Genomic DNA, 13,722 nt, shown 5'->3' with positions numbered 1-13,722 from the left:
TCTTATTGTATCCAGAATGTGATGATGTTTACGTTCTACTCGACCATTTTGTTGTGAGGTGTAAGGACAAGAGTGATAAGAGACTGTCCCATTTTGCTGTAAGATAGTAAGAAACGACTTGTCCTTGCATTCCATTGCATTATCTGAACAAAAAGTTTTAATGGTACAAGAAAATTGAGTTTGCACCATTTTGTGGAAATTCTGGTAAATATTAGTGAGTTCAGATCGATGCTGAAAAAGGTAAATTCAAGTATAACGACTATAATCATCCACAAAGATAACAAAATAACGAGATCCCCCCTCAGTTGGAATCGGGGCGGGACCCCACATATCAGAATGGACTAAGTCAAAAGGTATAGAGGAAAAATATTCACTTTTATTAAAGGAAAAATGTGTCTATTTTCCAAGATGACATGAAACACAACCAAAAGACTGAAAATTAACTGAACCTAAATGACCCTGAGAGGCCAAGAGCTAGACATGTGGAAGTGAGGCATGACCCATCCGAGAATGCCACAAACTGGAAGTGACTGTGATAGCAGCCATGGAAGTGGTTGTTGAAGAAGGAATCTGCAGAAATGAGAGCTCAAAAAGACGTCCAACTTTACGGCATGTCCCAAGCAATTGACCTGTCTGTGAATCCTGTACATCAACACCCTTGTTAAATAATTTCAGATCAAGACCTAGCTCACAAAGTTGTCCAACGAAAAGAAGGTTTAAGGATAACTTAGGCAAAAGGTGAGTATCACTAACAGATAAATTCGAGGTGGAAATAGACCCTATGTGACTAACAGGCATATGGGAACCATTGGTAGTGTATATGGCAGGATTGGGAGAGAGAGCAGTTTTATGAGAGAAGATGGTGGAATCAGATGTCATATGATTACAGTAGACAAAATCTATAAACCACTGAGATTTACCTGGGTGATGGACAAGGCAGTGGAGGATTGGGACAAAACCTGGTGAATTAAGTACTTCACGTCAGCTGCAATGAAAGAAGTGGACTGATATGGAGTCTCTAGTGCAGAGGGAGCAAAGGAAGCGACCGCAGCTGTCTGTTGGGAAGCTTGTTTCTGCTTATAACACTGGAGCCTTCGACATTCATTGATGGTATAACCATTGCGTTTACACCACTTGCAAAAGTCAGTCTTGGAGGTGGAGTGGGATGATGAATGCCCGGTAGAAGACTGTGAAGTACCATGAGAAGCAGTGGCAAGAACCATATCAGATGATTGCATCTTCATAGTGGAACGACGAGTTTCTTCTGAGATGAGTTCAGAAACTGCAGCATCTAAAGTCGGAAGTGGTTGACGATGAAGAAGAGAGGCTCGAGTAGATTCAAAATCATCTTGAAGAGCCATCATAAAGTGCATAAACTTCCATCGATCAAGCCAAGTAGCAAACATTTGAATGTCTTTAGAACATTCCGACTTCGGATTTGCTGTAGATAATTGTTCCCAAATATGATTAGTCTAAGAGTAAAAATTAAAAATAGACTGGCCTGGTTCTTGACGCATCTGATAAAGTTTAGCTTCAGGTTGAAACTCTAAGGAAGCATCATAGGTGTAGTTGTATCTTTTGGCCAGAAAATCCCAAGCAACTGTAACATTCCCAAGTCTCAGAAGAAGACTATTGATGAATGGAATGGAAGTATTGATGAACCAAGACAAAATCTTGTAGTGAATACTGTCCCATTCTTCCATTCGGGATGCAAATTCTTCTTTCTCATTGTCCTTTTGCACTAGTTTAGGAGCTGCTCCAGTCACACAACGCCCTAATTGGTGTCCTTTTAAGAATACCTCCATATTCTGAGCCCACGTGCTATGATTGGATCCATCCAATATCACATCAATAGGACGGACAATTGAATCAAGATTCGATACAAATTGAGACATATTCAAGCTTCAAATGCAAAAACAGATTGCAAAAATGAAATCATGACGAAAAATTGAGTAGAGAACACCTGATTCCCAAAAAATCAACAGTCAACGATCAACGGTCAATGGTCAACGTCAAACGTGGCAGATGATGTGGTTGCTAGCATGGTTGATGACGTGGCAGCTAGGGCTGAAATGTCGATGATCTGGCAATAGGGTAGATGTGTCGCGTGCAGAATGTGACACGTGGCAGAGAGAGGGAACTGATGGCGCGTGCAACAGTGGTCGGTGCGTGAGGCGCGTTGGCGACGCACAAAGTCTTCAGGTGGCACGTGCGGCGTCGGACATCTTCAATTTCAGCGGATTTGGACTACTCTCTGAATGGGTTTTCCAACGGTGGTGGCACCTCGGTGTAGTAGTGACCGGAACAGTGCGAGGTTGGAAAAGGCAAAGAGAGGTGGTGGCGCGTGGTGGCGCCTGAGGTAGTGAATGGCGGAGTTTCTTTCGTGGGAGGGAAGTCCCGTACCTTGCGAATATGTTTCTGGACTTTTTATTCCAAATTGGTCTGCAAAAAGGCTGAAAAGAACCCCAAACAGCAGCTACTGTCACATAAGAGTGACGGAAATTCACCGGAAGATCTCTGAAAATTCGTCGAAAGGACATCGAAAAAATTCTATAGGCCACAAGTTTGTGGCTCTCATACCATGAAGAAAAAGAGAATAGAACACAATTGTAGAATAAATTAACTTGTATTTCTGAGATGAGTTCTTTGTACAATCAATTTACCTATTTATAGTTGAATGAGAACAGAGAAATAAGGAAAATACTGTAATTACTTTATACAATGATATCAAATAATACCATAATTGATGAGAGAATATTTTCATGATATGCTGATGATATTATGAAAATGTACTTCCACAAATATGACAAGTATCGTATTATTCTAACACTTGCAAGTCGATGAGTTTGTGAAAGTCGTCTTTTCAAAATCGAAACGGCGATCAACCGCGTCATTTGAACTTTGAGGGTCAACGGGGGCTCAGATTGATTAATTACATCACAATTAAGGACCTCCTCATCTGAAGTCAACATACTTCCATTTTTTTTTTTTTTTAATGCCTTATATTTTGTTGTTTGTAATAATACAAAGAATAGTTGACCATAGTCCAAGATGTAAATGGGATATTTCGTAACATATTAGATATATAACAATAATATATTTTTCAAACTTAACAATAAGTCATATTAAACATTCTAATTTGAATAAAACTTTCAATTAAAAAAAAAAATTGAATAAAACTTTAAAAGATGAGGTATTGAAGTTTCTCGTGTGTCACTCTTGTAACCCTTTAAAAATAAGGTGGCTTTTAAAATCACAATTTGATCAAAATATATTCAATAGCGATCAATCATAAGCCAATGGTGATTTTAAAAGCTATATTATTTTTAGAGAGACATAAGAGTGACAAAATAGTGACTTTTAACATTACTTTGATAAGTAATGTTAGAAGTCACTCTTTTATCAGTCTTATGTCCTTCCATGAATGATGTGGCTTTTAAAATCATCGGTTGATCAAAATTTAATAATGATTAATCACAAGCTCAATGGCAATTTTTAAAACCCACATTATTTTTAGAGGAAAGAAAGAGTGACAAAAGAGTTACTTCTAGCATTACTCAAATTATCATCCCAAACTCTTTTTTTTATTTTTTTTCATCAATGGAAAGAGAGGTATAGGTCAAAGGGACTAGGCAACTTTTGAGTAAAAAAATAAAATAAAATCAGATTAATTTTTTCAAAGATGTGGTAACCAATATTTTGAACCGTAAATTAGAGTAAATGGGAGAAAATTAAATGAAAGGTGAGTTTTCCACGTTTAATTCAAAATGGATTTTATTTTTAATTTAAGGGTTACATGAAATTGATTAATTTTTCCTTTGCATTTGGAATTCAGAAAGAAGTTATCAATAGCAGTGGTCACTGCATATTCAGAGCTGCTTTTATTGACCCTAGTAAGTCTTTCTCAATATTTTGTGGCTTGCTGTTGGCGTTGGAAACCGGGAAGAAGTTTGATGTGTTTTAAAATAGTTACTCGCAAGTGCACGAATCGTTTTGCAATATAGCGTTATGCAAGTGCGAGGTCGATCCCACAGGGAATTGTGTTGCGAAAATTAATCTCTATTCAAACTAATCCTATTTTAACCTAGTTCCAAATTTAGGGTTTTGTTCTAAAGGAAAACATAAACAAAAATAATGAAGATAAATGGGTCTAGGGTTTCGGAATCCACACTCACCAAATCACAATAACCTAATCTCATGCTCATCACACATATTTTGAGGTTGTCACATATAAATCTTAGGTATGCTCTACATTGCTTCAAAAATCATTTCAAACATTCAATGATTCCGTTCATAGCACAAATCACAAAGAGTACCAATTGAAATCAAAACATCCAATGTATCATTCAATCACAATGGATATCATCATTCAAACCGATAAAACAATGTATTAGTCGAACGACGCACAATGAATATCCAATGTTTTGATAGATCAAACACCAAGCAATCAATTTTAATGAGACTTATTCCACATCATCACTTGTATCCGGAAACCACAAGAGATATCAAAACATCATCTCATAAAAATCGAAGTAGAACAATGAGAAATCAAACCCATAAACTCAAATAGCATGAACAAGCAAGAAACTCGGTTTCTCTTCAATGGTGAGGTTTCATCCTCAACCCCAAACGAAAATATTAGCTACACATGATAAAATAACTATAACTTAAAACATTAAATTAAAAGCATAAAAATCAAAGAGTTGCAAAAGGAAAGAAATAAGCTACAAGAAGAAGATAAGCAAGAAGTTATGTACAAAGAGGCTCATGCCTCCTCTCTCCCTTGATTTTCAGCCTTGGTCTCGTTTTATAGCCAAGTGGTTTGTGTGGAATGGGTGAGTGGGTGTTATTTTATGTATGAGTGGAGAGATGAGTGATGAGTGTTTTATGGAATGAGTGGTGAGTGTTTTATGGAATGAGTGGTGAGTGTTTTATGGAAAGATGGTATTTTATGTTGAGTGGGGAAAAAAAAGGTGATTAAGTGGCTGAGAATGTGGAGAAAATCGTGTATTGGCTCTAGCTTTGGGGAGACAAAGAATGAGGCAAAAGAAAAATATTAAGAGAGATGGTTCCGGATTTTCGGGATGATCCAACGACTGAAATTCAAACAGCCATATCTTTTTCCACACATTTCCAAATTGGCTGAAACTTGTTGCGTTAGAAAGCTGACATCTTGAAATTCAATGTAGACCTAAGAAACTCCCAAAACGGATATCTTTTAGTCCTGTTATGATCAGTCTAAATGTAGTGGTCTGCTGCATCCGAATTTCCTTGTATTTTGCTTGAATTATATCATTTCTCTCTTATTGTCCTACAAAATATAAAAACACTAAAACTAACCAAAGCATTAGAAAATAACAAAGCTAAAGGTTTAACTAATGTAAATTAAGGGGTCCAAATACACAATATTTGGTACTCATCAAATACCCCCAAACTTACATTTTGCTAGTCCCTTAGCAAAACAAAATGAAAAACAAAATCAAAGCATGAAACATAAATCCTCTTTCGTGGGAGACACGATTGCATTTAGCATATGCAATAAGCCTTTTAAACCCCTAGGACTCCCTAGTGGACGAGTGAAGTCTCGTGAAGGTTTGCCAGAAATGATACCCACAAACATTGAAATGCCGTATTATCAATTGAGCGAAAATCATCATTCAAACACGTGGTTCACACATCATGAGCATGTTTAACAAAATGAATGTCGCATTGTCATATTATCAAAAATCGATCAACTCATGGATGGAAAAATTGAGACAACACATGTTCAAAAGTGTAAAGTGTGAATAGCATAGAGTCATGGGGTTTCGATTTTCCTTAAAGCACATATATCCAAAAATTCGCAGGACTCCCGTCAAATAACCAAGGCTTTATTTTACATTCATTACTATTTACTATTATTTTTTTGTGTCGGCTGTGCAATGTTTGACTCCTTTAAGCTTTCTAATTGACCCATGTAACGAGTGTTGGGCCAGTGGCTCCCAAACCAGATGGTCTTAGGGCACTAGATGTAAAACATCCCTAAGGGCTTAATTACTCAAGTCAAAAAGGCTACGAAGTCAAACTAGCCAAACAATCATCCAAGCTGAAATTCTCCTCTTTTTACGCGAACACCCAATGCTTAATGAGGCAAGGGGCCCGGTTACTCAATGAGAAGTCAAATTGGTGATATTATTATTATAATTTTTTTTTATTATTTTTTTTTTAATTTTTTAACAACTAGCCAAGGTTTCATCAAAGTTATCCTGCAAATCTCAAGACATATAAATTTCAATTCAAACCTCATACCCCACAGAAACAATGCTAATGTGCTTGTGCTAAATAAATTAAACACGTCAAGTCTCTTTTAATCCAAAGATGAGTCAAAGGATCTCAGATTTTAATGATATGCAAAATTCAACATGTTAATCAAACCAATGAGGTGCAAACCATAGTAAGATGTAACCATGCTCAACTAACAATAATTTTTTTTTTTTTTAATTAAAACATTTTAAGAACAAAAAGGCAACTAAAAATAACTTAAACAAACGGAAAAATTAAACAAACAAATGGACATAATGTTTTTCCATACCCCCAAACTTGAATTACACATTGTCCGCAATGTGTAGTGTAGAAATACATTACCAGAAGTAAGGAAACATCGAGGTGTGAAAGGTCAAGGCGTCCCCCAAACTTAATCACCAAAACACCTGTCAACAAAAACTAACAGCAACATTTCTCATAGACACAAACATCAAAATGTTAGTTGCTGTCAGAAACGAAAATAATAATGAAAAGAAATAAAAATGAAAGAAATCAACTGTACAAAAAGGTAAGAGAAAATTTACAGCGCCTTCCCCGATCATGCGGATGTCCAACCAATCCCTTCCACCCTTTCTTCTTTAAGAATTTATGTCCCTCGGGAGGAATGTTTCGCCATCTTATGTAGCCAACTTGCTTGCTTCGAAGGATCTTCCTAGGACGATGGTTCCTAGATTTGCGCGGTTGTGTGCATAGATCCTTGACGGATTTGGCATAAGATGGCTCTTTGAGACATTTAAGAATTAAATCTTGGGGCTCATGAAATGTCTCAAGAGGGATGGTAATGAAGGAATGAGCTTCAGTACTCATTTCCTTGTCATTGGGACTATTTGGATTTGGCGGGGGCGCTGCTTGCTCCAGGTGCTCCTCCTTTTCTTCCTCATTGCTATCCACAATTTCCTCAGTCTCAAACATGGTGATGGTGGGGACATGCTCATGACAAGAATGACTAGCATCATCCTCATCAATCATGTAGTGCCCTGCAACCATCGACTGACTCTGAAGCTCTTCTTCCTCTATTCTGGTGACTTCAGCAACCAGATATTCAAGCTTTCCTTCTATCCTGGCAATCGCCTGAGTGTGTTCCATAGTAGCATTCTTCACGTCACTAATAGCCTGGATGTTTTCCAAGGTGGCATTCTTCATTTCATTAATTGTTTGGCTTGAAAACTGCATGAAGGCCTTGAGAGTGTCTTCTAAAGTGGACTGTGAAGAAGAGGCTGGATAAACGTAGGATGAAGGATGGGAAGATTGGTTATCAAACTGTGGATAATCAGGATAGTGCAGTTCCTGAAATTGGGGAGCACAATTTCCCATGGCTTGAGCTTGCCACGAGAAATCAGGATGGTCGCTCCAGTCCGAGTTGTAAAAATTGGGATTTGAATCGAATCCCGGGCTGGAGGAGTTTGTGTTCAATTGCTCAGGTGAAAAATTATAGAACTGTCCCCAGGAGGGACAATTACTATCACTATGATAAGGATCGGAGCAATAGGAACATGGTTCATGTGGGTTGAAACTGTAAGGGTAGTTGGTTGGAGCAAGTGTCCTACCACTAGGCGAAACATGTTGTGCAGAAGAATCACAATAATTATCAAAATAAGAATACATGCTTCACTTACACCCTATAGCAAGAAAATATCCCAACAAAGATATGAACCAAATTTTTTTGCTGCAAGTGGGGCAAACAGAATTCTCTAAGAGTCCAGGTTCGTTCCCAGGAAAGTGAGGGGGGTCACACCGGACACACTTAAATCCCAAGACTTTCCTAGCCAGAACTTGCCTAGATACTTGGATAGCGTCGTAGACCACACTAGCAAAGTTTTTTTTTTTTTTTTTTTTTTTTAGAACAAAATAAAACAAATTGAAGATAATATGAAACACAAACTACACAGAATTTGAACTAAATTATAATGAACCAAAAGTAAATTAAGCAAACAACAAAATACCTTTAAACAGAAACAAATTATGAACAAAATGGACTAAAAAAAAATACCGGAATAAAGATACCTACCTTGTTCCGAGCTGCTGTTGTGCAGGAAATTCGCTCGATCGAAGTATATTTAGATCGATCGAATATATGTTCGATCGATCTACTTTAAGGCAGATGAAAATTCGCTTGATCGAGTTTCGATCGATCGAATTTATTGTCGATCGATCGATTCTCCAGGGTATCCAGAAAATTGCAGAAGCTGCAGAACAGATCCGGGAAAAACAAAAGAAATACTTAGAATGCTAAAAAGAAGCTAAATAACAGTAAAAATGAAACAAAAAATCTATCTAACTAGTAGAAAAACAAAATCAATTCAAACAAAAATCAACTTCCACAAACAAAACAATTCCCCGGCAACGGCGCCAAAAACTTGATGTATTTTAAAATAGTTACTCGCAAGTGCACGAATCGTTTTGCAATATAGCGTTATGCAAGTGCGAGGTCGATCCCACAGGGAATTGTGTTGCGAAAATTAATCTCTATTCAAACTAATCCTATTTTAACCTAGTTCCAAATTTAGGGTTTTGCTCTAAAGGAAAACATAAACAAAAATAATGAAGATAAATGGGTCTAGGGTTTCGGAATCCACACTCACCAAATCACAATAACCTAATCTCATGCTCATCACACATATTTTGAGGTTGTCACATATAAATCTTAGGTATGCTCTACATTGCTTCAAAAATCATTTCAAACATTCAATGATTCCGTTCATAGCACAAATCACAAAGAGTACCAATTGAAATCAAAACATCCAATGTATCATTCAATCACAATGGATATCATCATTCAAACCGATAAAACAATGTATTAGTCGAACGACGCACAATGAATATCCAATGTTTTGATAGATCAAACACCAAGCAATCAATTTTAATGAGACTTATTCCACATCATCACTTGTATCCGGAAACCACAAGAGATATCAAAACATCATCTCATAAAAATCGAAGTAGAACAATGAGAAATCAAACCCATAAACTCAAATAGCATGAACAAGCAAGAAACTCGGTTTCTCTTCAATGGTGAGGTTTCATCCTCAACCCCAAACGAAAATATTAGCTACACATGATAAAATAACTATAACTTAAAACATTAAATTAAAAGCATAAAAATCAAAGAGTTGCAAAAGGAAAGAAATAAGCTACAAGAAGAAGATAAGCAAGAAGTTATGTACAAAGAGGCTCATGCCTCCTCTCTCCCTTGATTTTCAGCCTTGGTCTCGTTTTATAGCCAAGTGGTTTGTGTGGAATGGGTGAGTGGGTGTTATTTTATGTATGAGTGGGTGTTATTTTATGTATGAGTGGAGAGATGAGTGATGAGTGTTTTATGGAATGAGTGGTGAGTGTTTTATGGAATGAGTGGTGAGTGTTTTATGGAAAGATGGTATTTTATGTTGAGTGGGGAAAAAAAAGGTGATTAAGTGGCTGAGAATGTGGAGAAAATCGTGTATTGGCTCTAGCTTTGGGGAGACAAAGAATGAGGCAAAAGAAAAATATTAAGAGAGATGGTTCCGGATTTTCGGGATGATCCAACGACTGAAATTCAAATAGCCATATCTTTTTCGACGCATCTCCAAATTGGCTGAAACTTATTGCGTTGGAAAGCTGACATCTTGAACTTCAATTTAGACCTAAGAAACTCCCAAAACAGATATATTTTGGTCCTGTTATGATCAGTCTAAATGTAGTGGTCTGCTGCATCCGAATTTCCTTGTATTTTGCTTGAATTATATCATTTCTCTCTTATTGTCCTACAAAATATAAAAACACTAAAACTAACCAAAGCATTAGAAAATAACAAAGCTAAAGGTTTAACTAATGTAAATTAAGGGGTCCAAATACACAATATTTGGTACTCATCAAAGTTTAAGAGCTGCTTTTATTCAGTTAGTGTAGTTATTTTACTTACTTATCATGTATCGTCTTTGTTTTGTGGAAGCAAGATAAGCAACAATGGCCGACAGTGTTGTGAATGTTCTCCTACAGCAACTGCCCCAACTCATAGAAGGAGCAAGTTTCCCTTCTAGAGTGGAAGATGAAGTCAAGTCATTTCAAAGGGAGCTCGAGAGGATAAATATCTTCCTCGAAAACTCCGATGAGAAACGAAATAAGCATGAAAATGTGAAGAAGTTAGTGAGGCAAATCACAGAAGTTTCTTACGAGGCTGAGGATTTTATTGCAAGGTTCATCCTCAAAGTCCAAGAAAACAAGGGGAGGAATATTGCAGGACAGATTTTCTATAGCATTCCACACGCGAAAATGATGCACGATGTTGTGAAGAAGATAGAAGCCCTCAACAAAGAGATCAACAAAATCTATGACAATATAGAAAAGTACGGCATTGAAAGAGCTGAAGCAAGTGTAGATGCAAAAGCGCGGAGAAGGCACTGTACAGGCGTAGGAGACACGTCGAGGAAGATGATGTGGTGGGCTTCCTTCATAACTCTGATAAATTGGTGAATCAGCTTACTCGCGGAGCAGAGAATTCAAAATTGGATGTCATTTCAATGATCGGCATGGGTGGTTTGGGAAAGACGACTCTTGCCAGGAAAATCTACAATAATGATCGCGTCAAGAGGGACTTTCATTGCCGTGCATGGGTTTATGCATCTCAAGATTTCAAAACTAGAGAGTTATTGCTTGAAATTTTAAAATCCCAAATGCCAATATCAGATGAGTTGAAAAGGTAACTCGAAGGGATGAGTGAGTATCAAGCAAAAGAGTGCCTAGTAGAGAAGTTGCTTGAGTACTTGCAAGGGAAGAGATACCTAGTAGTCATGGACGACGTCTGGAAGACTGAAGTCTGGAATGAGGTAAAATATGCTTTTCCTAATAACTCTAATGGAAGCAGAATATTAATCACTAGCCGCATAAAAGATGTGGACTTAGATTCAAGTCCTACTCCTCCCTATTATCCACGAGTCCTTAACCAAGATGGAAGCTACGAACTATTTCTTAAAAAGGTGTTCCGAGGAGGAGAATGTCCTGCCGAGTTAGAAACTCTGGGGAGACAAATCGCAGAAGGCTGTCATGGCTTGCCACTTTCAATTGCAGTATTAGGGGGTCTCTTAGCCGCCAAAGAAAATACACACCAAAATTGGTCGAACGTGATTGCCGATGTAAATTGGTACCTTACTGAATGCAAAGACATTTTGGCCTTAAGCTACAACTACCTTCCACGATGCTTGAAACCATGCTTTTTGTATTTTGGTGCATACCCAGAAGACTTTGAAATCGATGTAAGGGTACTGATCCAACTATGGATAGCTGAGGGATTCATACAGGACACTGGTAAAAGAAACATTGAGGATGTTGCTAACGACTTCTTGGAGGAGCTCATTGATCGAAACTTGATCCAAGTGGCGACCAGGAGGTCAGATGAAGGAGCAAAGACATGTCGTATTCATGATCTTTTGCGAGACCTATGCATAACCAAGAGCGCGGAAGAAAATTTGCTTTGTGTACCTAAAGATGTTAGCCGTTCATCTTGGAACACCTTTAGGAGACTTTCCGTCCAGAGTAGCAATGATATTTTTGATCAATTAGTTTCTTCAAACACCACAGGCGCTGTTGATTCACGTGCTCATTCTTTTTTGTGCTTTGAGAATGGTTTCAACTTTAACGAAATCCGTTGGAAGTGGATCCTCATAAACTTGAAAATGCTACAAGTGCTTCATATAGAGCCACGTGGCAGTATCATTCCCGATGAGATAGGAACTTTGATCCATTTGAGGTACTTGAAGGGAAATTTATCCAGTCAAAAGAGATATATTCCAACTTCAATTGGCAACCTTACGAATATAGAAACATTTTTTATTTTGGATGTTCTTGGGTCAAGTTGTTTGTCGGACTCGATAATGAAGCTGCCGCGTTTAAGGAATTTGTGTGGGAGAGTGAATTTCTCCGGGCACTTGGACACAACTCTGTGGAACCTGCAAGTCCTTGCTACCGTAAGTCCATCAACCCAATTTGGGGATCTCATTGTCATGGGCAAGCTTCCTAATATAAGGAAATTAAAGCTATGGGATTGTTACGTAGTTGATTTTTTGGCAAGCCTCCACCATTTAAGTCATCTCCAAAGATTGAGAATTATGTATACTGGTCAAGAAAACAATATTAGTAGTCTTCGTAATTCATTTCCAGAGACAGTCACCAAGATAAGCTTATGGCGTGTGAGATTTGATGACGGTGGGATAGAAGTGTGGGGAAAACTTCCCAAACTTGGGATGCTTGAACTAGACAGTTGCCTTCCTTTTGGTCACCTCCACGTCCATGCACATTCGTTTCCAAAACTCCAAGTCTTAAAATTGTGTGATATATGAGATGATTGTAAAATGGAAACAGGACGAAGGTGTAATGCCAGTCCTAAGGAAGTTGGTTATGCGAAATTGCCTCAAGTTGACCATGCTCCCTTCTGTAGTAAGGAGTTTGACTGCCTTGCGAGAGGTGGTGGTGCACCGTATCAACTCAAAATTATTACACATGTTTCGGGAATTGCAGATGGAGGTTGGGTTTAAATGTGTTGAAGAATCCCAGCGTCCTTTTAGAGTACGGTAAGAGCATATCCAATAGTGACGGCTATTTTAACTATTCAAATTACAATTTTTTCTATTCTAGCTACTAACTCTCCGGTCTCCACCTCACCACGCATACCCCTCCATTGATTTTTCTTCACAATCAAATGGGATTCAATCAGACAGCACATATATCAATTCACCCAGATTATTTATGGATCCATTCAGACAGCAGCTACATCAAATCCACCAGCTACAACAAAAGCAGAGCCAGAGAAAGAGAGAGACGACCGTGAAAGCTAGAGAGAATCAGAGAAGAAGGAAGATGATTTCAAGGTTTTTTTTCTATCTCAAACTATTTTTTATCGATTTTATTTATGAATTTCTTACTGCCTTTGTTGGGTAAATGAAAGATGTGTTTATTGGGTTAATTAACTTAATTATGAATTCTTTTGGTTGACGAGGATTTACATGAATTCTTGATGACTTTAGACAAAGCGATTTTGTTCTTGAATAAATTTCGCTACCCACTGATTTTTTTAGGTTTGAATTTTCTGTTTAAATGAAAACCAAATGGTTGAGGGTGTTGCTGAAAATGGTTCAAAGTTGTTTGGGAAGAGTTTTCTTGGATGATCTTTGAGGAAGAGGAATCAGATCAATGATAGAGCAGCTTGGAGTGACACAGAGGGAGAGGGAGACAGAGAGAGAGAAAATATTAATAAAAAACTTTTATAGTGTAAACAGTAAATAACTTAGACAGTTCATTCTAACACCTATTTTGCCTCCTTTGTATTAAAGTGTCCCACATTGCTAAAAGGTTCTTGTCTTGTAGACTTTATAAGTCATTGACATCCCTTCTTTCTCAAGGCGTCTTTTGAGAGTGAGTAAGGTCCATAGACTTTTACACTCTGTTGGT

The 13,722-nt window shown here is 37.7% G+C and overlaps 1 pseudogene; it reads left to right on the top strand.

Annotated features, from left to right (window-relative positions):
* Positions 1-10,245: 10,245 nt before the first annotated feature.
* LOC133869110 (putative disease resistance protein At1g50180) lies at positions 10,246-12,849 on the top strand (annotated as a pseudogene).
* The last annotated feature ends 873 nt before the right edge of the window (positions 12,850-13,722 follow it).

Source organism: Alnus glutinosa, chromosome 5 (genome assembly GCF_958979055.1).
Source record: "Alnus glutinosa chromosome 5, dhAlnGlut1.1, whole genome shotgun sequence".
In the NCBI taxonomy this organism is placed as follows: domain Eukaryota; kingdom Viridiplantae; phylum Streptophyta; class Magnoliopsida; order Fagales; family Betulaceae; genus Alnus; species Alnus glutinosa.
Note: the sequence above shows the minus strand (reverse complement) of the source record. Positions and strands in the feature narration are given on the sequence as shown.